Source organism: Aythya fuligula, chromosome Z, assembly GCF_009819795.1.
Source record: "Aythya fuligula isolate bAytFul2 chromosome Z, bAytFul2.pri, whole genome shotgun sequence".
In the NCBI taxonomy this organism is placed as follows: domain Eukaryota; kingdom Metazoa; phylum Chordata; class Aves; order Anseriformes; family Anatidae; genus Aythya; species Aythya fuligula.
In genome coordinates this window covers 41,224,245-41,251,256 of record NC_045593.1, presented here as the reverse complement: position 1 = coordinate 41,251,256, position 27,012 = coordinate 41,224,245, and the positions used below count along the sequence as shown (strand labels likewise).

Here is a 27,012-nt window from a genome sequence, read left to right as displayed (position 1 = left end):
CTTCAGAGGTAGTAAAGGACCAGCACTGATTTTTACATTTCTCAAAGTGTCTGAGACACGTACAGAGAGAACAGGTGTTGACTGGTTTCTAATTACTTTGTGACATTCACTGCAGTAGCAAGAAGTACCCTGTGGCCTTTTGTTTTCCTAAAAGAAGTCATTAAATTTCTATGGGAAGCATAGTTTTATCCTTCTGAGAACAGGAAAATTCTAGATGTCAATGCAGTTAATTTTTTTCTTGGCACTGGACAGGCTGACACTCATAGGTGTGTTAAAATATGATTGTTTTTGAGTGGTAGTGTAGGAATAAGAAACATCTCCATGATGAAACTGATTTGAATTTGTGTGAGACAGAAAGATATGCAGGGAGGAAATATATATATATCAGTATACTGGAGGTAAAGGCCGTTTTACCAAGTCCTTAGCAGATCTGTCCATGTTCTTGTTAATAAAAGTCACTAGATTGCATAGATTACTCTAATTTAAACAAATTCCCCTTTGGATAATATAAGGGGCAAGACTGAGCATCTGGAATGAATAGGATTTTTTTGCAATGAACTAATGGCTTTGCCTGCTAGCTTATCAGTTTTCTACTATATCTCTCTCTGGTTGCAACTACCAGAAACTCTTTGCTCTTCTGTTTGGAATATGTTTTTTATGCATTGTTTTTATTTCTGTTGGTAGCCAGGCCTGTCTGTGGTGAATGAAAGGCCAGTGAAAACCTTAAGGGTTGAGACAGAATCTGAGTAAATCAGCAGGAACAACTGTACCAGACACTATGCGGGTGTTGAAGGGTGCAGTCAAGGCATCTTTGTGCAATTCAGTATTTCATTGCAAACATATGCATGAGAAAAACTGCTGCTGTGTCTCAGCTCCTCACTGACAATAATGACGCTTGTTTTTCCTTCCTGGGATAAGTATGCTGGAGTACACGTACCCTGTGTCATGAGAGCATACCTAATAATGATTGCTTGCTCCTCTGCAACCCTCCTCCTCCAAGTTGTCTGTGCTTGCCCTTTTCAGACATATTTGTGGTACCTGTGACAGCTTTGGTGAAGAGATACCTGGTAAATTTGTTCTTTTTATTTCCTAGTTTTTGAAAACTAATAATGAGAAAAAGTAGTGTGAAACTAGTCTGTGTTATAAAGGTGTAATAGGAGGATGCTGTCTCAGTTTGAAGAACTATGATTTTACATGAATGTAGTTAATTCTTGTTCATTTTATTTTAGTGGTTTGCTAATAGGATTCTCACAACTTACTCTCTAGAGAAAACTGATGCCGTGCCTGTTATGCCTTGAAATTCTGATCATGTACTACAGTTTCTGAGAATCAACAAGACAATCCATTTCTTCAGAAGCTGATCTGTACAAATACTGAAAAATTCAATTTCAGTTCAATTCTCATGCTTCGTCATTACGGGCAGTTGTAGAATATTTACAGACTGTTAGGATTGTGTATGGCTGATTTGCATTGTGAAGCATGAAGTCTGGTGACCATGTGAGGGTATCTAAGAACAACTCTATCAATATACAAATGCATCTTCCTTCTTACCTATTGCTGAATTTCACTGGGTATTAAATGAGAATGTCAGTTTTTTTCCAACTCTAGTATAGTCTATGCTTCATTTGGGAGGCATGTAATTGTCATTTCTAGTTGATACTAATACTATCAAAACATTTATTTATTTATTTATTTTAATGCTGAAAGGCACAACCGTTACTAGATAAATAGAAATGGTTGTTGTTTTAAGATAAAACAAGCATAGTATTTTTAGGGGGAAAAGAATCCCGGGATTTTGTTTCCCTTAAATTAATTAATCAATTTATTTCTTTATTTTTGAATCACCTGGTTTACAAAACCCTTCCAGTATGTTGGAAGGAGGTAGATGAGGAATGAGGAGAAGACATGATCTGTTGAGAATGTTTGTTACTTGTATGGTCCCAAAATAATAATGAACACTGAAAGGAGTAAAGTGGCATGCCTGCAATTTTTCCATAAAGTAATGTCTTACTGTTAATCATTTTGGATTTTTGGTGCTCCATCATTTTCTGAGGTATCTAATATACATTCTTAATGTTGCTTGAAGAAAGCAACAAAAGAGAGTACAGGAGAAAATGCAATTTTTTTTTTTTTTTTCTGTGTCTGCTATCAGAGAGGAAAATAATTAAAAATTTTTCTCACTTTGACCCACCTGGTCTTGTTTCTGAAGGATGTAGTAGTAATAGGCAAGGGAAAATTAGAATTTTCTAAACCTATATGGTTTTATTTAACAGGGAGTTTAGTAAGTAGTATAATGTTATCATACTCTTGTGAAAGAAAAAGAAAAAATGATGAAATGAATAACTAATTTTTATGAAAATGCTAAGTGCTTTTTGGTAGGATTGCCTTCTGATGCCTTTTTTTTTTTAACAGTATTTGGTTATTTGTTCTTTGTATAATTTACTTTGTTTGCCTCGTGTTAGTAACAGTAGACACAGGTAAATAAAATAGTATATCTCTCTGCTTTGAAACTGAAATACAGTGGCTAGCTTAAAATAAATTCTCAAGAATCCACAGCTTCTCTCTTTTATAGGGGCATGGTGAGTGAAGGACTAGGTGCTGAGTGAAGGGAAATGAACATGTGATATATTGCAGCAGTACCAAGGAATTTCAACCTCAAAAGGAAGCATGACACTTGGTTGAATTACTGTCTGAGCAGCAATGGCTGTGTAAACTAAGCAATAATAGTTTTGTCTGCACAAAGCAAACCCAATGGTGCATGCTTTCATTTTATTATGTTCACTGTGATGCGTACAACTTTGCCATATTTTTAGCACCATTAATGCACAAAACCTTCCCAAGTGAATGGAAGATTTGTTCCATCATGATACCCTGTGATATCACAGTCCCATTTTTACCCATATAGTTTAACTAGGTCTGATTTATTTTTGTTATGCTTTTTTTTTTTTTTTTTTTTTTTAAACTTTTTTTTTTTTTTTGTAATGATCTATGTAATATTTATAAATGTATCTAGCTGGCTAGTTAAGTTAACTAGTTAAGTTAGTGCTAATGAAAGCACCCAATGAAGGCAAGGACTGTTGTTCTTTACCTTATTTTCATGGTGTAAGGGTGGCTATACTACATCTTTATTCATCTATTGCTACTATTGAACACAGTTTTCGGTCAAAAAGTATTTAACAAAGTCAGCTGCATATCACCATGTCACTTTTTTTTTCACTACACAAAGAGAAAAATCTCTCCAAGTATTTGACGTTGATTTTATGTTTAGGAAGTGCTGGTTTAAGTTAGCTTCCACTTGAGTATGAGAATCGTACAAAGCCATTAATAATTTCATTCCCTTTTGATTTTTAAGAGCACACGATCACATGATCAAACTGAACAAATAAATGCTTCATAAAGAGCATTCCAGTTTGAAAGAATAAACATAAAAATGAAAATATTGACCTGGGGAATAGTTTTGCTCTAGGTTATGCAATGAAGTATTAAATATAAACTTTGGTTATATTTTCCCTTTTACTCTTTAAGAGGGTGGTTTTTTTTGTGTGTTTTTTTTTTTTTTTTTTTTTTTTTTTTTTTTTCTCTGTAGATCACTTCCAGGTCCAATGATTTCCTCTGCCAAGGAAAGCAAGTTTTCTGTTTGTTTGTTTGTTTGTTTGTTTGTTTTATGAGTAGCATTATACAAGTTGTTAGCTCACTAACTGCTTGTTTAAAATGCATCTTTAAAGTGCTTAATATTGAATTTCCTAGTGTTGCAAATGTTTAAGCATTTAGTCTCTTTAATTTGGATAGTCATCTAAGCTTATAGCTTCATTTGCAAACTTCAAAAGGGGATCAGAACTCATTGTGTTGTTTGTTTTGTTTTGTTTTCTTTTCTTTTCTTTTCTGAAGGATGATAAAACTTCTCTGAATGCAAGATAATCTGTTGTTTTTTCCAGAATGTTGGAAGTTTACCTTGACTGCCTTACTTTTCTCTGGCTTCTATTTGTTTTATTTTTATTTAGCTACTGTGTTTTTGTTGTTGGTTTTAATCCGTTTCACTACTTTAGATTGTTTTAGAGCTGTTTCAGGTAACTGCCTTTGTCAAGTTCCTTTTTGGGTCACTATCACTTTAGTGGAAAATCCTGATTTTGTTGTCGTTTTTGTTATTGTTTTGGGTCAGTTACCAAATATTTCCAATTATTGTAACTTACAAAGTACTAGACCACCTCAGTGGGTACTAAGAGTTACTTACAGGCCTGTTCTGGAATTAATCAATTAAAAAAATCAACTTGCTGATGAGTACTTAAGAATCCTGTTAGCACAATTGTTTATAAACATGAACACTGAAAAAACGTACTTGAAACATGGTATTAGGTGGCTGCTTGGAATGGTTCATTTTTAGCTGATAGAATGTAATGTAAAGGTTGCTATTTTCAATCTGCTAAAAATAAAGTTAAAATTTGATTCAGGTAAATAAAATCTGATTATAAAATTAAAATCTGATTAAAATAAAATTCATAGGAAAACTGATTAAATAAATTACTGGTAAGTCTCAAATACCTACAAATCTGTTCCACCCAAGTACTTTCCTATTTTTAGTCAGCTAATTGATATAGCCTGTGGTTCAAATGGCTGTGAAGAAAAAAAACAAAAACAAAAACAAAAAAAAAAAAAAGATTTTGATTTCCTTGCTTTGCAGATAGAAAGAAAAAAATCTTACCAATAACTTTTATCATTGAAATTTCCATTCTCAGCTTCTTAAGGTTGTTTATTTTAAATTTTGTGTTATGCGGCCTGTCTTGTATCCTAGTGTATCCTTTCTTTACTACTGTGCTTGGCCTCAACTCTGTTGTATGTATAAAATGCTGTGTAAATGCAGGTGAAAATTGTGAAAATTTTGCAGACATAACTTTATTTGCAGTATTTGTTGCATGAATAAGAAAACTTTTCAGTATGCCTAGCTGAGTGTTGTTTTTTACCCTTGCCCTTTTCTGCTTCTCAGGTACATTGCTTGATGTTTGACTGTTGAGTAGATCTCTTTATCTTTCTTTTTAAAACTGGGACAGTAATTTTTTGTCTGACATACTATGTATTTTGAAGCCTTCCACTTCCACTGTAAATCTGCCTGAAATGTCAGTGCTAACAGTACTGTAAGATATAGTTGAAAAATGAAAGTGATGACATATAGCAGCCTGTTATGAAAAAGCTGTGAAATTTGAGTTAATTTAGATTAGAATCATAGAAAGATATTACAATTTATTGGGTATCCAAATTTTCACTGTTGTGTAGTTAACCCAGAATGAAAGTTACAGCCTACAAAATTTTGAAATAATTTCTTCATCACTTCTATTTGAAAATTTTTCACTGATTTATGGATTGAAAACATGGCACAGATGGCAAGCATTTTCCACTGGAAACTTACAGACTTGAAGTAAGTATTACGGAAAGCAGTGTGAAAAACTATTAAATGGTAAAAAGATAATTTATGCAGTTTCATTTCAGTTTGTGTTTAGCAAAGCAATGTTCACATTTCAGATATGTTAAAGCTACATCATTTATTTATTTATTTACTTTGTCCAATAGAGGAAAAAGGAACAGGGAACGGTGTTAAGCTGAGGCAGGGGAAATTTAGGCTTGACATCAGGAGGGGGTTCTTCACAGAGAGGGTGGTTGCACACTGGAACAGGCTCCCCAGGGAAGTGGTCACTGCACCAAGCCTGTCTGAATTTAAGAAGAGATTGGACTGTGCACTTAGTCACATGGTCTGAACTTTTGGGTAGACCTGTGCGGTGTCAAGAGTTGGACTTGATGATCCTTAAGGGTCCCTTCCAACTCAGGATATTCTATGATTCTATGATTCTATGATAGGATTTGATACCATGTTTAGCATCTAGTTTTTCCAAAGTTTTGTTTTAGGAAAAGTAAATTTGAGGCCTCTCAAACTCAAGTACATATTAGGCATGTGTGCTCTTAAAAATCAAAACATAAAAACCAACTTCAGCAGCTGTAATTGTGCTGGCGTTTTTGCCAATGTGCAAAAACATTTTGGAAAAACAAATTGGAAAAGGTGACCTTTTCAATTGACTCAGTAGTCACTATTTTATATGTCTTCAAATGTTAATATTCTTCTAGTATACTTATCACATTAAGTAATTCTAGAATGACTTTCTCTAGATAGCATTTTGTACTTTAAATAGGAAAACAATTTATGCCTGGAAATAATTTGCAACATTTTTTTTCTTGGTGACTGGAGAGAATGGGCTTTGCAGTCTGAATGTAGTATCTTCTTCAGGTAGTAGTGGTGAGTGCAATCTATCTACCTATCTATCTATCTACCTATCTATCCATCTACCTATCTATCTATCTATATGTGTATTACATTAAACTCAAATTGATGTTTAAAATATAATTACATTGTCACTATTTACCTTTGAATTTTATTGGCCCAAGCCTCTAGTTATAAAAAAAAAAAATGTGAAAGGAATGAAGTTCTGCAGCTTTAGTGGGAATGAGTTTCTATTACGTGGGAACACATTCTGTGTTTTTCGTTTAATTAGAGACAAAAATTCTGTGAATGATGATGGGGATGATTATATGTCTATCATATTGCATATTCACTCACTTCCAGGCTTTCCAGCTCTTCCTGTGGACAGTGTACTCAGCATGCAATGCTGGGTTCTCCTGAAGTGTATCCTTTCCATATAGTTAGGTTTACAAGATGTTTTCTATAAGGATAGATAAGGATATCTTTCCAAAACCTCTGTGCTCAGTAACACTGCTGTTCTTTATGAATATCTCCTCTCTCCATTGTGACTTTTAATATGATGTTGTTAGGAAGGTGAACTGGGCTTAGAAAAGTCTTTTTCAAGACAGTATTCCAACTTTCTAAGAGAAAAATGAGTCTGTTTGTAATGACTATTAAATAGGAGTTAATTAAGCTAAATTAAACTTCAGGAATAGAATGATGTATTCAATCATTGAAGTTCTTTTGTATTCTTCAGTAATACTATTCCTCAATACTGAAACAATCATTTCTGCTATGAAAGTATTAGGTTACTGGTGAGACCTTTTATAATTTCCGTGTTGAGCTAGAGCTGAACTAGCTTGTTGGATGTAAAGGTTACCTTTGTTTATTACTACAAGCTGAAGGTAGTCCACAGAGGAAGCAACTCTTGGAAAATAAGATTTAAATAAAATGGAAGAATGGCTTTCCGGTTGTATTACATACCTGTAATGTGTTGTGGTTCCACTATTAGTCAAATGTGACTGTTTTCCCTACTGCTTGTGTTTATGCCCATCTTTTGCTGAAAAGCATTAGAACTTCACGCAGAGTATTTTGGAAATAACTGTCTTTAGTCACTGTTTTGGAATTGCATGAAATATTAACTGAAAAAATAAATACTTAAAGTAAGTGAAAATCTGTGACACAAAATAGTGTGTTTTTTGTTGTTGTTGTTGTTGTTTTGTTTTGTTTTGTTTTGTTTTTCTAAGTTACAAGAAAATACTTTTTGGACTCAGATATTTCCAAGGTAATTGTGCCAAACATTTATCTACAGTCATAAATACATTTTAAAAAGCAAATAAGTTCCCAGCCTGATATGTTTTCTTTGACAGGAAAGGCCAAACAATTCATTTTAGCCCTTAGGACACATCCGTTTCACAATTCCTAGCTTTGTGTTTGAAATGAAAATGTGTTTCATATAAACATTTGGCGTTCATTACCCAAGCAGGAAGCTTTTATGCTTAACTGCTTGTTTTATTGTTGCTTCACAATCTTAAAGCCACGTGTCAGCCTGTGTTTTTTCCTTAGGTAGCACCTTTTGTGACACCAAGGCCTCTGCAGCAGGAGCTGGCTTTCCTTACTTGGCAGACACATACAGGTCCCAACTGTGTAAGTGTTAAATGGTGACAATACGAACCTCAAAATAAGGAGCTTGCAAACCTGCATTTGGGAAGAGTTCCTGGCAATCCTGTAGTGCAGAGTTGCCAGACCTTAAGTCTGCATATGTGTTTGAGTACTGCAGTTTTGCCTTTTTTCAGTCACAGCTCAGAGTGAAAGGTGTGTAGATGAATCCAAAGTTTATTTTGCTGGAAGTTTTCACTGGTTATTAAACTCAAAAGACCTGAGGCCCTGTAAAATCTTCGGGTGGCAGTACATTTAGGGTAGAGACAGATACCATCCTGTCACAATAGGAGGCCGATGGATTTCAAGCCTCTGTGCTTGTTTTGAAGTCATTTGCTTGCCAGAAGTCCAAATAGAAGAGGTAAGCAGTTCTAACAGATACAGAAATATGTCTTCTAAATAAAGCCATCAGGCCCAGTGAAACTCAGGGGAATTTGAATATTCAAGTTATGAGAGCTTTTTGAAAATGCTATCTAAGCTCATCAGGTGCCCCCAAGGGAACAATTTTTTTTTTTTTTTTTTTTTTTTAAGAGGGAAAGAACAAAACCCAACAAAGTTATGAATCATTAAATGGATCTGTTTTTAAAGGCAGCAGTTTCTTACATAATTTTATTTCATTTTATTATAGAATAATTTATTGTTATTGGTGGAAAGTATGCTACTTAATTTTCTTAAACTCCATGCGGCAGAACTTTCATTTTGTGAGACGTACTTATCTCTGAAAAAATAGAAACTCTTATTTTTAAATTTAAAGTATTTTTTTTTTAATGCATTATCATGTCTTATTTTCTTCTTCTTTTCTTCTTCTTCTTTTTAACAATTACAGTCTTCAACAATGTTTAATTTAGTAATGCGTCACACTTTAAATTCTGAAGTCTTCATCAACTAATTGTTTTTAATACTAAAATATATGAAAATTGCAGTTGAAGCACTGGGAAAATAAACAATAAATCTTTTGGGGATTGCATGTTACTTGTTTTTTATTTGGCTATGTGGAGAAACAGCTGGTCCTCTGTGGGATGTAGCTTAAACAGAGGAACCTGTTTAGTATTTGCAGTCTTGTTATTGCAAATCCTATATGTAAAGTACCTCACAGTTTGAGCTTGTATTTTAAATAGAGTTACACACATTAAATACAAAACAGTATTTCTGGTGTATTGAGGATTGATAGAAGTATGATGACAACGGTGAGGGAATGATAGCACTGTGTTACAATGGCATGTTTCAATTCTTAGTTCAAATGTTACTGAGTTGTAAACTATGAAACCAGATGAGATACAGAGATTGTATAATGTTACAGTTTGCATTCAACATAAAGAATATATTATCTACTGTGGAACAAATTAAGATGCTGTTTATCTATTCCAACTTTTTGGGGAAAATATTGTTCCATCCAGCTGTGCTCAGTTTAATACAACAGCCACAGGAAAGCAAATATTAACTGTTTGATGTAAGTTTATATTATCTGTGGGACAGGTCATAGAAGATAGTTCTTACTATAAGCACTTCTGGTCTTTTGAGGGTGAGAAGTGTTGGAACAGCTAATCCTGGAAAACATTTCCAGGCATGTGAAGGAGAAGAAAATCATGAGGAGTAGTCAGCATGGATTCACCAAGGGAAGTCATTCCCTTCTTTACCATGTGGGTGGCAGAGTATTGGTACAGGTTGCTCAGAGAGGTTGTGGAGTCTGCCAGCTTGGAGATCATCAAAAGCCTGGTCTTCAAAAACATGGTCCTGGACAGCCTGCTCTAAGCGACCCTGCTTACGCAGGAGGCTCAGACCAGGTGACCTCCAGAGGTCCCGTCCAACCTCAACAATTCTGTCATTCTTTGTAGTGGAATACATCTATTGCTTTGCCCTTTGAGTTCATGTTAATTAATAATAACTATTTTGTTTTCATTTTACAATAGTGTTTGTTTGGTTGGTTGATTTTTGATTAAGCTCATGACCACAAATCCTGTTCAGTTTTTCTCCAGTTTACATTGGTATATATTGCTGTATTTCAAATGGAGGTATATTATAGTATTTGTGTGATTCTGGGTACAGTAACCTTTTAAAGTTCTTTAAGGAATTCACCATAGTCTCTTTTTATATTTAAAATCTTTTGACAAGTTCCTCTGACTCCTGAGTGCCCCTGAAAAATGGTTCCCTTTTATAGTATTTCTTGCCTAAGGTGTAAGTTTGCACACCACCATCTATCTCACTATCAATCTCACTATTCATATGATAAATACAGGTGTTCTACAAAAGCTTTCAGCTGTTGAAATTGAGTTTAAGTACCACTTTTTTCACTCCTACGTTGATTCCTAGCACTGAAGAGTTTTACTGTTGCTTAGCTATGCCCTACTAGATCCTGATTTTTTTTTTTTAAGACTTGCCAATTCTTATAGGTCAGTACTTGCAGTCACTTTTGACCTGTAGTAATTAAATAATAATAATAATAATCAAAAAATCTGATAACAACTGAAAGCTTTAATCCTTGTTTCAAAGCTCCACACTATGTTTAGGTGGTGTGCAGAACTGGATGTGCAAGCAGCTATGCTTTAGTCCCACCCAGCCTCATAAGAGGCCCTTTACATGTAGTCACTGCTTTTTCCCTAGGTAGAATGCTATTCCTACCTCCTGGCTCCCAGAGCTATGCAGGACTCCTGGTGTTCAGGTTCTTCTCTTGTCCTCTTGGAGACAGAAATTGCCTTTTTAAATGTGTTATTTTGGCTCAGCAGATGTCTCATATGAGGTGCCCCTACTTCTAGGGAATGGATTTTAGTCACCTTGAAGGTTCTCCTTATTCTCTTTACCTCACTGTTATGTTATTTTGGGCTATGTTTTTATCCACCTGGTCACGAATCACAGAAGGGCAGGTGGGACCTCTGGAGACTGTGTTGCCTGAGCTCCTGCCCAAATCAGGATTGCATAGACCTCAGAATAGTGTCCAGCTGGGTGTTGCATATCCTTCAAAGACAGAGACACCCACCATGGACAGCCTGTTTCAATCACCTTCGCTGTTAAAGTTTTTTCTTATGTTTAAGCAGAATTTCTTATATAACCATCTATGTCCTATGCATCTTGCATCCCTAGAAGTGTCTAGTTCCATCTCTGCTCTCACCATCAGGTATTTCTGCACATGGATAAGATCTTCATTAGACTTCTCTTCTCCAGCCTGAAAAGTCTCAGCTCCCTCAGCCTTCCCTTGTATGAGAAATACCTCTGTCCCTTAATCACCTTCATGGCCCTGTGTTGGCCTCTCTCTCCAGTATTTCCACATCTCTCTTGTACTGGAGAGCACAGAATGACACCCAGCACATCAGGTGCAATCTTAGCAGTGCTGACTAGAGGGGAAGGATTGCCTATCTTGACCTGTTGGCAATGCTCTTCCTAATGCAACTCAGGAGGCTGTTGGCTCACATTAAACTTGATGCCCACCAGGACCCCCAGGAGTCTTTTCTGTCAAGCAGCTTTCCAGCCAGGCAGCCCACAGCATGTACTGGTGCATGTACTGGTTATTCCTCCCCTAGTGCAGAACTGTGCAGCTCCCACTGTTGAGCTGCATCAGGTCTTCTGTCAGCCCATTTCTCCAGCCTGCTGAGGTACCTCTGAATGTACATACATCTTGTGTATCAGTTTTTCCACTATTTCTATAGATCCTTACTAGTCATGTTTAATAAGCTAGTCGTGTTTAGCAGGGAGAGCCTATTTCAGGTGAATTACAACAGGAATGAGGTCTGTGTCATCCCATTCAATACTGGTGAATGTAGCAACCTGGAGATGTTTTTTTTTCCTTTTCTTGCAGTTCTGCCCTTTCTTGCAGTCACCAGTGCCAAACATATTCATGAAAAGTAACCTCTAGTAATGTTATAGTAAACAATTTTTTAACAAATACATGGCAACGTAGTGTTATTAAAAGATTACAAATGCCTTCATGGAGAAGAACAAGGAAGTTTGCCAATTGTTTAGTTTTAAAATAATGTAAGTGCCAAAAGAAGTGTCTCATACATAATACAAACATGTTTTGTCCACTTTAGAAAACTTTATTTGGCTGGTAGAAACACATCCGCAGTTGTCATACTCACGTGAGCCAGAATTAGCAGCTACCCCCCATATACAATGAGCTATGATTTTAAAATCTTTAAACGTTTAAGTTTTTAACTAGGATACTGTGTCAAAGTTTTATGGTAATAAGCAAGGTGAATCCCTCACCTGGATGAAAACTCTGTGGGCTCAGGACAACTACCCAGGCTAAAATTTGGGCTGTAAACCCAAACATCATAGTGTAAGGAATGTCACTGTCCCATAGCATAAAAGTGACGAAGGAGAGAGAAACATGCACATGCTCTACTTAGGAAGTTTTTAAAGATCAAGTAAATTGACTGCTTGTGTAAGTTTATGTCCTGTTGGTACAAACAATGAATGGTAGCTTTCTGAATACTGGCTCTTCTTCCTTGAACTAGAGGGACAGAGAAAAATCAGCCACTGAAAATCCCCCTTGGTTAACTGTGTAGAAATACCAGCCAGCTTCCAAGAAGTTACCAGCAGGGCAGCACAGAGTTTACAGGATGTTTCTTCATTGATATACACCTTGCATTAAGTATATATAAAAATACATATATATATATTGACAATTTCTTACACAAATGGAAAATTTTCCATGAACACTAAAATGAAAGCTTCCAGTGGAGTTGTGGGGGAAAAAAAAACATCAAACAAAACCAAAAACAAGCAAACAAACAAAAACCCCACGCTGTTTGGCAGGGTTTCGTCCAAAGTACAACAAATTGTTTCCAATTGCATCACTCTAAGGAACCTTTAGAACAATTCTACGTTTTGATGTTTTCAGTGTAAATAAATAACAAAAATGTTACTGTTTTGTCACTGACTATTGAAGTAAGGATATTATGCAGTACCATTTTTTATAGTTAGGCTACTCTTTACTAATCTGATTTCCTGTTCTGCTTGGATATTAAAATTCAAAATTTGCAGGACCAGGAAACACTTTAGTTTATGTCACAGCTGCCCTTTTCATATCAAGCCACACCTCTGAATTTAAGATGTTGCTGTAGTTCTTTATGTAGTTCTTATGTCCTGAAACATGGAAGGTAATCAGGTACATTTAGCCTTTGATTATATGAGTGGAGTTACAGCATTTCTTATGGGATACTGTGATGTCTTGGATACTGTGGAGCATAGAACTTGAAAAACAGAGTAAAAATACCACATACAGGTCCACAAAATTAAAGCTCCCTCACTAGATGGATTTCTTAGCTCAGAATAACTTACTCTGTTCTTCAATGACAGGAGGAAAACTGAACTGTCAAAAATTTTCTCTGTTTCAGCTGGTTGTATTCTGGCACAGCATAGGCAAAAAAAATGTATGTATTTCTATGAAATGTTAGTTTATAAAACATTCCATTTAAAATTCTAAAGCATTTTGAAAAATCTCATTAGATAATCACCATCACATATGATTAATGATTTGCTTAGCATGTCTGGTTATTGCAGATGAAATGTGAGTACAATTATCTTCTGTAAACTTTCCATGGTCTTTTGCAAAATTACAGAGTAAGGAATTTCCTACTTTGGTTAGTTTACTCTCTTGTAAGATATGTGCTTGTGTCATATGTGTTTCACTTTACATGAAATACTGAATGCTAAGCTAGTTTATATATTAATCTAGTTTTTAATATGTTCTTTTTATGATTATAGGATTATGTTGCATAAGTGGACAAGCTGTTTCATATGAGATTTACATTTACATAAAATCATGTAATGAGTTTGCCCCACCTAATCAAATACCCACCAGAAATGAAGTATTTTCAGCTGTTTACCACCTGCTCTTAGATTTCTCTTCTGTCAGCACACTTGCTTTGCATTTGGGGAGAATCTAAATTATTTGAATTATTTTTCATTTTAAAAAGTACTTTTAGTGTTAGTTGACGTATGAGATAATATTAGAAAATTAAGGCATATGCACAATTTTGGACTAAATAATTGACTAAGTGATTTTATAATCCTTTATATTCATTAGTTTGTAATTCACCCTGCACAATTTCTCTCTATCAATCACAGCCCAGAAATATTTTTTCCTTAAGTGTTTGTAAAATTAAACATTATCATAACACAAATGAAGAACAAAAAGTTATTTTGTGGCCTTGATGCAATATACTGTACATGCTCCAAAATACAAAATGTGTACCAGGGAGTGTAAATAGTGTAGACATCATTATGATTTCCAGATTTTTCTGGCAAAGAGCTCTTTGACCTGTTTACTATTTAAACACCATCATATTTTAGAAATGATGCTAATATTTATGTTAGTGACTTTTCCCTCTTTCTCAGTGACATACCAAAAAAGTTCATAATAAGTTAGTGTGCTGCATGAAACTTGTAGCTTCTAATGGGTTTAAGCATACAAATCTTGTTGCTTTTTGCAGCTAGTAGTTCTTTTACTTACAAATGTCAAGCTATGTGCTTTTCTGTGCGCATATTATACTTCAACATGGCTAAGAGTTGCTGGATGCTCTCTACTTCCTCAACAGCAGAGAAACACCAAAGAATATGGAGGTGTTTTGAACTGAGGATGTGAAGGGAGGTTGGGATTTCGCTGTTGGTAATGCATAGAAAACAAAACTGGAAGTGAACACTAAAAGTCTGAAATCAAACAGTTTCATTTGTATTTTAAAGGTAGTTTTATGTCAGATCAGCATTTCTGATGACAAATTTGGGTTTTACCAACAATTTGATAAGGAATCTTAGCAAGTTCTTTGGCTTTTGTAAATACTTCAGTGCTGATCTCCTGAAATGGGAACTCGTATCTTTTCTCAAGGTTCTATATACTACCAGTAACAAATTCCTGTGTTCCTTGCATGGGGCCATGATGGGAGATGGATTCGCTCTTTTTCCTCTTCGGAAAAAAAAAGAAAAAAGAAAAGAGAACTATGGCAACAGCAAATTTATCTGCTTGTGTTCCGCAGCACAAAGTGGTAATATGACATCTGAATAATTAAGGATAATACCAGAAAATATTAAAAGAAAAAAATCAAAAAACAAACAAACAAAAAACCACAACTATTGCTATTTATGTGTTTGAGCAATATCATAAAATAAGATCATACTGGGTGCAGACTACTTGTGACTTAGAGGTAGGTCACGAATAATTCATGGTACATTTTTTGGAAAGTGTCTTCGGGAAATTGTTTTATATGAGGTCAAGAGAACTCAGGGTTCTAAAATGCTTAGATCTTTTCAAAACTGTTTGCCTCTATCCTCTGTGATCCTGGTAGTTACAGATGTTATGCTTTAGTAGAAAACTTCTTTTATTTTAATCAAGTGCATACTCTATCATCCTATATATAAGATGACCTGACAAAACATTTGTATAATTATAAGGAAGTGTTTATAAATAGTATTTAGCATATGCCTCAAACTTATCTTTGATTACTTTTAAAGCTCATGATTGCTGAGTGCTGATGATCTTCCACTTCTGCTTTCTGTCTCATGCTCACCTTGGGTTTCTGCTTTTCTCCTGTGCATCATGGGGTGCATGGGGTACTCCCATACCTTCTCTTGGTCTTGTGCCATGTATGTGTGCCAAAGGCCGATGTTCAGTTCTATGTTCATTCTCAGGTTGTTGAAGTAGCTTGTGTTTCACTGGTGGTGTGTGCACCAGCCCTGAGATCCCCTGATGAAATGCTTTTAAAATTGCAGCAGATCTAATTATTGTTCTAAGAGAACAAATGTGCCTGCGGGGCATGAACTTTCCCTTTCCTTTCTTACCTACTTCACCACAGCTTCTGATTTCAGATCTCATTTCCAATTTCTCACCTGTCTTCAGAGTTTTTTTAATAATTTAATAAATGCAGAGAACCTAAGCAGTGAACATGACATGTGAGCACTTGTAGCACTTCACCTTTTTTGGAAGACCCGCACTCAGCAGTGTTGTAAGGACACAGAGGAGATCTTTTGACAGATCTATTCCTCCTTACAGATACAAAGTGCTTAGCTGTTGCCTACAAAAAGTTTATTTCAGATTCTAGACTTCATGAAGGCTTTTGTTTTGGTTTTACTTATTTATTTATTTATTTTTATTTTTTACAATAGCATAATTATCATCAGCTGTTGAAATTAAAAATGATTGTTATACATTGCCAGTCATATTTTGCCTCTATGCCAGTGGTATCCGTAGCCTTAGCTATATAAAGGGCAACTTTCTCTTAAAATTATTGATGTATTCTTGCCATTTTTTTCTTGTAACAAACAAGAACACATTATCTATGCTCTTACGATTTTTCAGTGCTAGTTTGTGTTTCTTGATAATACTGGATTCCTTCTAGATTCTCTCTCTCACTATCTCTCTCTCTCTTTTTTTTTTATTTATTTTTTTATTTTTTTTATTTTTTTTTATTTAAGATAGCCTGGCAGAATAGGGAAAGCAAGAAACAAGGCTGTTCAAAATGGCTTTTCTGTGAGTGGAGGAGGAAGGGGATGCATGTTATACTTCAGTGGTGCTTCATCATAAGCATTGCCTGTCATTAATGAGCATGAGCATATGTATTAGCATCACTGGGGCAGACCTCTCTATTCTTGTCCTTCCAGAGTCTGTGGCAGAGAGCCCTTAGGCACCGACACATTGTTTTGACATAGTCTGTTGTGACAATACAAGGAAATAAGAAAGGAGTTTGGTTTCCCTGAACAAAGCCATTCATAAATTGTATTTAATTTTTTTTTTTTTTGGGGGGGGGGAAGGGCACAGGGTAGTTTGAGATTTATTTACTTATTTATGTGTTTTGGCAGGGGGGTTCTACTTTTAGAAGTCTACTTCTAGAAGTTCATTTCTTGGCTGATTTCAGGAACTATACTAACAACTTTTTTTTTACTTTTTTTTTAACTTTTTTTTTTTTTTCCCCATACTGTTACTGAGAGTGAAGGTATTCAGGATTACAGGGATTTTCTGACTAATTTACAATTATTTTGAAAGTGTTGGTTAGAGTGTGTATGAAGAAAAGGTTCGTCCTATCGTTGCATGAAAGTAATAGTTGCCTTCGTAAGAGTTATCAAGCTTAATTCTGTACACAGTGTAGGAGATATGAAATTCATAGGATGACTCTTGTTGGCATTTACTTGTTTATGGTAACGGAGGGACCTTGCTGGTTTATTCTGGCAGTTGCACTTGCACTGGACCCATTCCTTCTGCTAATAACTAACAGAGAATAGTCTAGCAAAACACAAATACATATTTGGAGTTCTTGATGTCTGATGGATTTTGTCAGTTTTAAACAAGCTTTTTCTTGTGTTTAATTTACTGCTCGTTACAATACTTCCTATTACATACACAACACCAGTAATATAAACCATTATTGGCATAATCTGCAACATCCTGCAGCAGCAAAAGATTTTCCATTAGGAAACTGCTTCATTGTTTTCTTTTATTTAGTATATTTTTTTCATTTTGTTTTGTTTTTAATCAATTAAAAACAAAGTGAGGTTTAAATGAAAAGAATGCATTTCTGCACTGAATACTAGTGGTTACCTAATGTGAGGATTGAGATATCCATGGTACAAGGTGGAGGAGCATTGCTCTGCTTCTCTGTGCATTGCTTTGCTGAGACCTGCCTATTCTCTGCCTATATGTGACACTCTTCCTGTGCAAAACTTTTTATTATTAACTATTGCAGTAAAAAAAAAAAAAAAAAAAAAAAAAAAAAAAAAAAAGTGAACATGCAAATTAAGATAAAACTGCAAAAAAATAAAAAACACCGATTAGTGTTTTTAATCTGCTTAGATTACTACTGTTTTAATCATGGCTATTTTTTCACTTTTTGACTAGCTTTTATGTACTGTGTAGGAAATTGTTCTACTGAAATGTAACTGCCAACTTTACAGGCAATGTAGAGAGTTTTTTTTTTTTCTTTCCCTTGTGATTCAAGCTAGCTGTAGGACATCCAAAAAAACAGCCGGAGAGTTTTTCCAGTTCTGTTCGGGGGCAAGGCAAAGAGTGTTTCCCTAGCCCCAACATACTTTTTGACTCTCAGAAGTGTTTTTTGGTTGGGTACTTTTCTTGCTTCCACTTTCTCATTCAGAGTGCAGATGGGGAGAAGCAAAAACATACAGAAAATAGAAATGCCCACTCATTTCCCTAGCCTATAATTGTGAACCTGCTGTTCACAAATGCTTTAGGGTTTTCAGCACAGAAATCAATTGGTGCCAAAAAAATAAAATAAATAAATAAATAAAGTGTTGTCTTGAGCTAGATGCATGTGCTTTTGTTTTGGTCCTCCATGATAAGTAAAGAAGAACCTATAGAGGCTTAATGACATTTAAAGTGAGTAGGAGACACCAAAAGCAGGATGTGTTGGCTATAGGTTGCTATAAGGGAACATAAACATTTTCCGTGTGTTGGGGTTTGCTATGAAACAACACCTCATGCCTAAGAATGTTTTATGATTCATCATAGCTTACAATGAGTATGTGTACTAGCTTCCAGTACAGTGTTTACCAGAAATCTTAATGCAATTCTAAATCTGATCACAGAACAGGTACATTTTATGGACATAATAGCAATTTTTCTATCTTTCCTAATGAACAAAGACTCTTGAACACACCTTTTTTTTTTTTTTTTTTTTTTTTTTTTTTTTTCAGGTATGTTGTTGTGGTGGTTTTACCATGCTAGGCAGCTGAACTGTACCACAACTGCTCTCTCACTCCCCGTCCTTAGAAGAGGAGGGGAAGAAATAAAGAAAAGAAAACTCATGGTTGAGATAAGGATAAGTTAATTAAAGGGAAAAAATACTTATTAAGGAAAGATTATTATTAATTAAACAATTAAACTAAAGTGAAAAAAAAATGAAAGGGGAAAAGGGAGGGGGAAAGGAAACAAACAAACAAACAAAACAGAACAAGTGAAGGCTGTGTGGAAGTGCAGAGGAAACTTGCTCTCTACTTCCCACAAATGAGTGATGCTTGACCACGTCCTTGACCACGACCTCAATGCACGTAGCTGGTGTTTGGGAGGACAGATGTTTTTGCAACAGGAACCCACCCCTCCCCTCTTCTTTCTGTTTCTACCTTTTATTGCTGAGTGCAGGAACGGTCTGTCCCCACGTGCCCAAAGACGAGCTGGCGGGGAAGAAGACCAGCCTGGCTCAACAGAGAATTGTGGCTTGATCTTAGGAGGAAAAAGAGGGTTTATAAGCTTTGGAAAAGTGGGCAGGCCACTAAGGAAGACTTGAAAGAAGTAGCGAGGCTGTGCAGGGACAAAATTAGGAAGGCCAAAGCTCATCTGGAGCTCAATCTGGCTACTGCCGTTAAAGATAACAAAAAACGTTTCTATAAATACATCAACACAAAAAGGAGGACTAAGGAGAATCTCCATCCTTTACTGGATGCGGGGGGAAACTTAGTTACAAGAGATGAGGAAAAGGCGGAGGTGCTCAATGCCTTCTTTGCCTCAGTCTTTAGCGGCAATACCAGTTGTTCTCTGGATACTCAGTACCCTGAGCTGGTGGAAGGGGATGGGGAGCAGGATGTGGCCCTCACTATCCATGAAGAACTGGTTGGTGACCTGCTACGGCACTTGGATGTGCACAAGTCGATGGGGCCGGATGGGATCCACCCAAGGGTACTGAGGGAACTGGCAGAGGAGCTGGCCAAGCCACTGTCCATCATTTATCAACAGTCCTGGCTATCAGGGGAGGTCCCAATCGACTGGCGGCTAGCAAACGTGACGCCCATCTACAAGAAGGGCCGGAGGGCAGACCCGGGAAACTACAGGCCTGTCAGTTTGACCTCAGTGCCAGGAAAGCTCATGGAGCAGATCCTCCTGAGAGTCATCACACAGCACTTGCAGGGGAAGCAGGCGATCAGGCCCAGTCAGCATGGCTTTATGAAAGGCAGATCCTGCTTGACGAACCTGATCTCCTTCTATGACAAAGTGACGCGCTGGGTGGATGAGGGAAAGGCTGTGGATGTGGTCTACCTTGACTTCAGCAAGGCTTTTGACACCGTCTCCCACAGCATTCTCCTCAAGAAACTGGCTGCTCTTGGCTTGGACTGGTGCACGCTTCGTTGGGTTAGAAACTGGCTGGATAGCCGGGCCCAAAGAGTCGTGGTGAATGGAGCCAAGTCCATTTGGAGGCCAGTCACTAGTGGCGTTCCCCAGGGCTCGGTGCTGGGGCCGGTCCTCTTTAATATCTTCATCGATGATCTGGACGAGGGCATCGAGTGCACCCTCAGTAAGTTCGCAGATGACACCAAGTTAGGTGCGTGTGTCGATCTGCTTGAGGGTAGGAAAGCTCTGCAGGAGGATCTGGATAGGCTGCACCGATGGGCTGAGGTCAACTGCATGAAGTTTAACAAGGCCAAGTGCCGGGTCCTGCACCTGGGGCACAGTAACCCCAAGCAGAGCTACAGGCTGGGAGAGGAATGGTTGGAAAGCTGCCAGGCAGAGAAGGACCTGGGAGTGATGGTTGATAGTCGGCTGAATATGAGCCAGCAGTGTGCTCAGGTGGCCAAGAAGGCCAACGGCATCCTGACTTGTATCAGGAGCAGTGTGACCAGCAGGGCTAGGGAGGTGATCGTCCCCCTGTACTCGGCTCTGGTGAGGCCGCACCTCGAGTACTGTGTTCAGTTTTGGGCCCCTCGCTACAAGAAGGACATCGAGGTGCTTGAGCGGGTGCAGAGAAGGGCGACGAAGCTGGTGAGGGGCCTGGAGAACAAGTCCTACGAGGAGCGGCTGAGGGAGCTGGGCTTGTTCAGCCTGGAGAAGAGGAGGCTCAGGGGTGACCTTATCGCTCTTTTTAGGTACCTCAAGGGAGGCTGTAGCGAGGTGGGGGTTGGCCTGTTCTCCCATTTGCCTGGTGACAGGACGAGGGGGAATGGGCTTAAGTTGAGCCAGGGGAGTTTTAGGTTAGATGTTAGGAAGAACTTCTTCACTGAAAGGGTTGTGAGGCATTGGAACAGGCTGCCCAGGGAAGTGGTGGAGTCACCATCCCTGGAAGTCTTCAAAAGACGCTTAGATGTAGAGCTTAGGGATATGGTTTAGTGGAGGGCTGTTAGCGTTAGGTTGGAGGTTGGACTCGATGACCTTGAGGTCTCTTCCAACCTAGAAAATTCTGTGATTCTGTGATCATATGGTATGGAATATCCCTTTGGTTGGGTTAGGTCAGCTGCCCTGGTGATGTTCCTTTCTCACTTTTTTGCCCAGCCCCTAGAAGGTTTAGAGAGAGTCCTGATGCTGTGCCAGCACTGCTCGGCAGCAGACACAACACTGGTGTGATAACACTGCTGTTCTAGCTACAAGTGCAGAGCACAGCACTGTATGGGCTGCTGCAGGGAAAGTTAACATCCCAGCCAGATCCAATACAGTGATACTTGACACGACAAGGCAGGCTTACTGACAGTATTTAAGCTTTTTTATTTTTGTTTTCTACAACTCCTGTAATTAAGTAATTCATTTTCAGATACATTTACCTTCAGCCTTTATACTTAGTAGCAGAAAAAAAAAACAACATTAAAATAATGTAGTTACATAGGTGTCAAATACATGATGCCAGTGCAGAAACAAACATTCAGTTATATGCATAGCACTGGTCCATGTAGAGATCTTTCAAAAAGTTTCCTCTAGAAAGGTTTTGAAGGTTATTATTGAATATGTTTTGAGCCTCTGCCTCTCTTACTTTTACTTTGGAAATTACAAAGCTCATATTGTTAGTTTCCTATCGTTAGCAGGGGAAAAGTCACCAAAATGTGCTTTTAGTATTTAGGATTGCAGAATGAATTATGTCCTTTCCCCTGGGAACAGATTTGGAAGGTGGTTTTGAATCCTAAAGAAAATGACTGACATATCTGAAATAGTTCCTGCTTATTACTGTTACAATAATTTGCCAAGATTTATTTCTTTATACTTATAAGAGGCGTCTTTTGTATTGTTGGGTATTAAAAAGCAATAGAAAATACTTCAAAATAATGTCTGACATATGTACCAGGAATGTTGATAGGTAAATGAACAAGAGAAGTGAAAACACACTTCATTTTTGGGATACATTTCAATGGAAAAACAAAACCAAAACAAAACAATCAAAACAAAAACAAAACACAACTAACTGTGTATGAGTTGTAGAGTTGAAATCTGCTTTTGTTTTTTCCCAGGTCATTAAAAGCCCTGCCTTGTTGTAATAGAAATGATTGTGGCATTCTTCCCTTCCCTTCCCTTCCCTTCCCTTCCCTTCCCTTCCCTTCCCTTCCCTTCCCTTCCCTTCCCTTCCCTTCCCTTCCCTTCCCTTCCCTTCCCTTCCCTTCCCTTCCCTTCCCTTCCCTTCCCTTCCCTTCCCTTCCCTTCCCTTCCCTTCCCTTCCCTTCCCTTCCCTTCCCTTCCCTTCCCTTCCCTTCCCTTCCCTTCCCTTCCCTTCCCTTCCCATAACTGTGTGCTTTATATCGGGAAGCTAATTTCAGCTGTTAATATGGTACCACTGTGAAATAAGTTAACAGAATACGCAGAGTAATCCACAAGATTGCTGAATGACTTTGAAGACTTTCCTTTCTCACAAATCTGGAAAAGGTTGTTTTTCCTGCTTTAGGTCTCCTTGAAATAAGCAGAATTTTGTTCTGTGTAATTCTTCTGCCTCTGTTTTAAAATATAAACTTATGTTGCTCTGACCTTTAAATTTTTGGTGAGTCATGATTATGTGCTTGAAAGTCATTTTTTTATGTCCAGTTTTGTGCACTAGTACCATTTAGTTCTGTATATGAAACTGTTGTAGAACAGTTGTAGAAAGTTGTTTCCGTTGGCTGAAAAGCCCTAATAACAGCCTCACAAAATATTACAGATCCTGCTTATATGTAATTTAGTTTTTAATGCAGGCAGCAAATCTCCTAATTGAATTATCAAGTGCTGATATCTTTATTCTTGTAATTATTTCTGCCCATGAAATAGCTGTTTTTGTTAGCATTGCTTATTCTTCTGCAGAACGAGTCAGAAATGAGACACAGCATGTAAGTGCTCCTAAAGGCTTTAAAGCTAGAGTGTTTTGCAGTGCTGATAATCAACTATATTTCAAAAAACTATTCTGTCAAGGACCTTCATCCATTGAAAATACTTGTGACTAGTAATGTAACCATTCATATGGCTCCAGTATCTCAACCTATTTCACTAAATTATGTAAAAGGAAGGGTAGGATGAGGTCATGAGACTGTCCTTAAGATGTATACCAGCTGTGCCTGCATTTTATTTCCTTCCTTCCTTCCTTCCTTCCTTCCTTCCTTCCTTCCTTCCTTCCTTCCTTCCTTCCTTCCTTCCTTCCTTCCTTCCTTCCTTCCTTCCTTCCTTCCTTCCTTCCTTCCTTCCTTCCTTCCTTCCTTCCTTCCTTTCCTGTTTCTCTTCCTGTACTATATTCAAATCTCTTTAGTCAAATGGAGAGCTTATTGTTTTACTTGTGTCATTTTGACTTTGTCTTGTTTATCACGCTTGACAGTGGGGACGAATAGGATGGTAATGTGGACTTCTCTTGCTTCTGCTGTGACCAACGGCATTGCTCATATTGATATCCAGCGACATGGCCCTTACCAGCACTACAGCTGCCAGAACAAAAGTGAAACCTGTTTTTGTGCATCAACAGACAAAACATACTGTCTGCCTGTGACAATTCATGTATGGCAAGTGGAAGTGAGTGCATAGTCAGGTCTATTCTGTAGATGAAATTATCATTGGAGTTTGAGATCTACTAGTGAAAAGAGAACAGCTCTTGTGTTGGTTTTGTTAGCAAAACTAGTTAGTCAGCTTTGCTCTGTCCTTAGCAGTTAAAACTTTCTTGTTTTGGCTGTATTCACAGTCCAGTCAGTGATGTTATTAAGTTGTAGAGATCAAGTCCTTAGGAGAATAAGAGGAATAAGAGGGCATAGAGGTTTTTTGTTTTTTTCATAACTTTTTTCCCCAATAAAAAATCAACACTTTAGATTTGGAAAATTAAACTGGTAGGCCAAGGAAGAGCTAAGAATAAAAGAGAGAAAACCCAAAGTTGTAATGCTTTATTCCATGAATTAACCTACAAAATTCTAGTATTTCTTTTAAATGAGAAAGTAGATTTGAGTAGGTAACACATTTGTGGCAGTAAGTATCTGAAAGAATAAAAAAGAAGTGCTTGAAGTGAATGGAAGGAAGATAAATATATCACATTAACATATATATATATGTATATATGTATATATATGTATATATATATACATATATATATGTATATATATATATATATATATATAAAAAACACATTTGGAGAAGATTCTGTCTCTTTAACTTGTCAATATGTATTCCATATTTTGGCAATAATGATTCAACAAATCATCTCTGATGATAAATACATTAAATGGATTGTGTACAGGTGCTAACCACAAATGTTACTGAGGAGTAAAATGCACTTTGCCTGTGTTATTAACACATTTGAATAAGTATATAAATGCCTTTTTTAATATGCCTGTAATAACAGAATTTTTGTACCTTTGGGGTATATAGTCAAGTTTTAAAGTTCTCCATTATCTAATGCTTCTTTAACGGATGGCATTAAAATGTGACTTTATACATCCAAAGTATATAATCACATCAATTTTTATTGTTCTATTATGTACACTTTCCAGACAACCTGCATTTTATCACCCTATTACCATTTTTATTATTCCTAACATAAAAAGTGTACTCCATTATCTTGACTCTCACCACCTGAAGTCTTAAAAACCAAGTTCCAATTTGTGGGTTTCCATTTGTTTTCCAACTAATTTAATTAGAAAGATACTCAATCCAAATCTGGTTGTTTATGCAGTTCCACCCTGAAATGCAATTACCTTTAGCTTAATATGTCACAAGTGTGTATATTGGCATGACTACTCCACATTCAACCTCTTTTTGAAAGCCCTGCCACTTTTTCACTGGCTTTAAAATGATGCTTTGTCAAGATGTGCTTGAAAAGCCTTGTTTCATTTTAAGCTAATGAACCCTGAAGATTTTTTTAGATAGCTTATGAGAAAAGAGAAACAAAAAGCATGTATTGTTGGATTTGCATAGAGACCCTGTATTCTAAATTTATGACAAGAGGCAGAGCTAGGAACAAAAGGAGATACTAGAAGGAAGTATAAAGGAAGACTGCTATCTACTTAAGGTTGGTGTTTGGAGCACAAAGCTTTAAATCAACTTGTGTTCCCAATTATGAAAGGTCAAAAGGTAAAATAGAATGGCTCTGTTTAATTCCCATGTACTTATGTCACTTTAATGGACCGTTTTCCATTTATGTAGGTTCATACACATTAGATCTAATAGTACAATAATAAAACATTAACCTTAGATTTCTTAAAAATAAAAAAATAAAAAATTTAAAAATAGATAATTGCAGGGAAGAACTCTAGCTTGAATTGCATGTAATCCCTTCAAAACCAGCTGCATCTGTACCAGGCTGATTTTGGTGTTGGTGGTGCTTAGAAAAAAAGCATTTTTGCTTAGAATCAGAAACTAGTAGATAGTGTTATGAATTCAATTTTTTTAAACTTAATTTCACTGCATAGATACATGTCCCTGATGGTGAAGTTAACAGTTTCACAGTTGTTTTTCTTTAACTGAAACATTAGGAGAAGGCATTGCTATAATGTGACAGGACTGTTTATTCTGACATACAAAATTCAGGTCAGCAGCTCAACCTGGGTTTATCAGTGCATTCTACCCCTCCCCCCCCCCCCCCCCCCCCCCCATTCCCTCCTTTTCCCCCCTGGCCCAATAGGAGAAAAAAAAAAAAACAAAAAAAAGTTTCTGCTGGCAGTGGAAAAGGCTATGTGTTTTGGTGGGTTGGTTTGTTTGTTTTTGACTGAGTTGCGTTTGAATTTTCAAATGCAAATGGTGGCATGGCAGGACCACCTTTCTGAAGGCTGTGGTATGTAATGTAACATCGGCATTTTACTAAAACAAATTCCCTCAGGAATTTGTGTTTCACATTTATTCCAACATACCTCTATGTTCCATCTCTCTTAAGTAAGCCAATACTATGGCAAAATTTTTAAAATCCCAAACGTTACTTGAAAGAACAGCAATGTTAATCTTAGAATCACAGAATCACTTAGGTTGGAAAAGCCCTCTAAGATCATCTGGGCCAACCTTAAACCTAGCACTGCCAAGTCCACTATTAAACCACGTCCATAAGCATCACATCTACATGTGTTTTGAAGACTTCCAGGGATGGTGACTCAACCACTTCCCTGGGCAGCCCATTCCAATGCCTAACAGCCCTTTCAGTGCAGAACTCTTCCTAATATCCAACCTAAACTTCCCTGGTGCAACTCGAGGCCCATTCCTCTATGAAGGAATTCAACAAGTGATAATTTGTTGCCTGGGAGACAAGACTGACCCCCATCCTGCTACAAACTCCTTTAAGGTAGTTGTAGAGACAAATAAGGTCTCCCCGACCTTCTTCTTTCAGACAGAAGTATTATACACTTCTTATTTATCAACTAAAAAGAGTAGAGCTATGTTTCACTCTTCTGATGAGCACTGTAGGTCCTGTTTCCCGTTGAGTAGAGCTGTTCTAGCACTGTCGTGGAGGACAGTTGAATAATGCTGGCTTGAATACAGGACAACTACAGCTTTGAAGGGATGTCCAGAATGGATGGTGCAAAATAAAAAAAAATAAAAAAATAATTAAAAAAAAGGACTGACTGATGCCAGTGGCAAATGCTTCAGAAAAACAGCTATACAAGTAATAGATGATGACAGTTTACACTCTTTCAGGTTATCTGGGTTTTGCTTATTACTGTTAATGCTTGGAGCTCTATAAATGCATACTATTTCACTAAAAAGATACCACTATCTGCTATGGTACTGAGATACTGTGTGATGAGATGGCGATTCAGAATAGTTTTCTGGTTTGCTATATCTTAAGACATAATTTTCACAGGGGAACTCCTTTCTATTTGTCCTGCTGATGTATTTTCGACACCTAGTGGTATTAAGCGTAAATTACTGAAAACTTGTTACTGGGTGTGCTATCTTACCATCAGTAGTCTGAGGAAAGGAGTGAAGCCAGTCCTATGGCTCAGCCAGAATGCATTTATCACTAAACTTCTGAAAATTTAGAAGAAAGTATAATGAGTATTTTTTGGCCCTGTATGAT

General features: G+C 37.0%; 1 protein-coding gene across 1 annotated transcript in view; it reads left to right on the top strand.

The window, feature by feature from the left end:
- The window catches only part of LOC116501066 (guanine nucleotide-binding protein subunit alpha-14), a 74,510-nt gene that overhangs the window by 3,630 nt on the left and 43,868 nt on the right, over positions 1 to 27,012 (top strand). The window lies entirely within an intron of this gene.